Source organism: Lolium rigidum, chromosome 7 (assembly GCF_022539505.1).
Source record: "Lolium rigidum isolate FL_2022 chromosome 7, APGP_CSIRO_Lrig_0.1, whole genome shotgun sequence".
In the NCBI taxonomy this organism is placed as follows: domain Eukaryota; kingdom Viridiplantae; phylum Streptophyta; class Magnoliopsida; order Poales; family Poaceae; genus Lolium; species Lolium rigidum.
The window spans coordinates 133846314-133848545 of record NC_061514.1 but is presented as its reverse complement, the minus strand read 5'-3'; the positions used below and the strand labels follow the sequence as shown (position 1 = coordinate 133848545).

Sequence of the window (2232 nt, the reverse complement as noted above, 5' to 3'; positions counted from 1 at the left end):
CGACTCGATGGCCAGGATTAGCCCAAACTTCTGGAGGCTGATGCTCCCTCCTCACCATCCTCAGTCCAAGCCCTAGCTAGGCGCACTCCACTCCCAGTCCTTCTCCCACGCCGCCTCTTCCACCTCCGGCCGGCCGACGCCTCCGTTCAGCTCGCGCGCCGCCGCTTCCTCGTTGATTCTGCCACTTCCCCAAGTCGATCGAATCGATCGAGGCCCAACCATGGCTGCCGGCGAGTCATCCACTTGCCACATTGTCCCTACAAGAGACAGCAACATCTTCCGTCTCCGGGTAAGGCTCCCATCGTCCGAGGATGCCACCCTGAAGTACTAGCGTCGAGCACGGTCGTTGCTGGATGCTCATTCCACACGTTTTACTGGCCTGCATGCACGAGATACAGCGACATGTTCGGTATCATCCCGACTGGCCCCGTTCTGAAAGCCGATACCAAGGTGTCCACACACATGGTTTTCCTCGACAAGACCGGCACACCGGCACCTTCCATCGGGACTGGGTTTCACGTCGATGGTGTGCTCTTCTTGTGCGCACCGAGAGAAGATCTCAAGTCCAACTGTGTTGTGGACAACCACTTCGTGGTGCTCTGCTCTGTGAACATTGAGCACCATTCAGATCCAGCGATCCCTCCGTGGGCACCTCCATCTTCATCAGCGGAGAATGAGCTCCCACATTTGGCTCATAATCTGGCCGTGCTGTGGGGTAAACAAGAACTCACTGACGTTTCCTTCGACGTTGGAGGGGAGAGCCTCGGTGCACATCGCGTGGTGCTCGCGACAGCCTCAGCAGTCTTTAGAGCGGAGCTGTACGGCCCCATGGCTGAAAGCAACATGGCATCTAGCATCACCATCCAAGATATGGAGGCCTCCACCTTCAGATCTATGCTCCATTACATATACCATGGTTCACTACCCGACGCTGGCAAGATAGTTGTTCCTTCCGCTGTCGCAGAATACCAGCATCTGCTTGTAGCTGCTGACAGGTACGCGGTGGAGAGGCTAAAGAAGATCTGTGAGGACAAGCTATGTGCTGATGGTATCACGGTTGACAGTGTGGTTTCAATGTTGGAGCTGGCGGAGCAGCACGCCTGCTCCAATCTCAAGGCTAGGTGCTTCAGTTTCCTCGCTGACGGTGACAATTTCAAGGTGGTTGCGACATCTGGTGAGTACCTCCGTTTGATGCAGAGCTTTCCGAATCTCTTGGCTGAAGCACGCGATCGGTTCAAGATAGCACATGAAAAGCCGGCCATCATGGACCCTGGCTCTCGCAAGAAAACTAGACTATGTTAGGCACATGACGACGCGATGAATTGTACCCCGGTCGTATGTTGTTCTTATGTTCCTGTTTAGCTTGCTCTTTCTAGTAACATTGTCTATTTATTTGAAGCAACAAGAACCAACTGAATAAAAATTCTCCTCTATGTGTTGTATGTTGCTACAATTATGTTCCATCTGTCGTGTTATATCGGTGCAAGTAGGAACAGTTCTTTATGATCGCGATACGTAGGCAAGCCTATAGTTCTCTTCTCCCTTAAGTCAGAAATTGTTATTTTTAATATTTCGAGTAGATGTTAGTTTGGTCGTTGATGCCACGTGACAACACAACCGGTTTACGGGCAAATTCCTATAGAACTTGTATCATTCTGAAAGGATTTTCAAAAGGATACTAGGACTGCTCTAGCTCATTGAGAGAACAGTCCTTGCAATATGTCGAGGCCTGAGACTTCTTGTTGGGGGGATAACCCCCGGTATGCCAAAGGCATGCCAAACCGGATGGCGTATGCCATCAAGATACCGGTTTAATGTTCGTACCGGAACCTAAGGATAAGAGTTTAGCTAAGTGGAGCTAAGCCGGTATCCCCAATAGGGGTATACCGGAACCCGGTAAAGAAGATACCGGAAGGGAGAGCCTGTCGGCAGGACTCGGTCAAAGATTCTCTCCGGAGCTAGAAGACAAAGATGAGCTAAGCAAAGTAACTTTAGACGAAGGGCTGACGATAAAGAGAAGGGTGACGGTCAAAGAAGCCGGAGGACGTCGGCGCCCACGATTAAAGAGGACTCCGGTGTCATCTATGATTAAAGTAGCTTTGTAAAGTAGTTTGTCTAGTCAAAGATGCCATTAGGGTTTCTTCCGGTGTAAGCCACCCTCTCCCCTATATAAGGAGAGGGAGTGCTGCCTCCTACGGGCGCGAGACCACGAGAGAAATCGGTGTACAACGA

The 2232-nt window shown here is 51.2% G+C and overlaps 1 pseudogene; it reads left to right on the top strand.

The window, feature by feature from the left end:
- Window positions 1–220: 220 nt before the first annotated feature.
- Window positions 221–1302, top strand: LOC124672030 (annotated as a pseudogene).
- The last annotated feature ends 930 nt before the right edge of the window (window positions 1303–2232 follow it).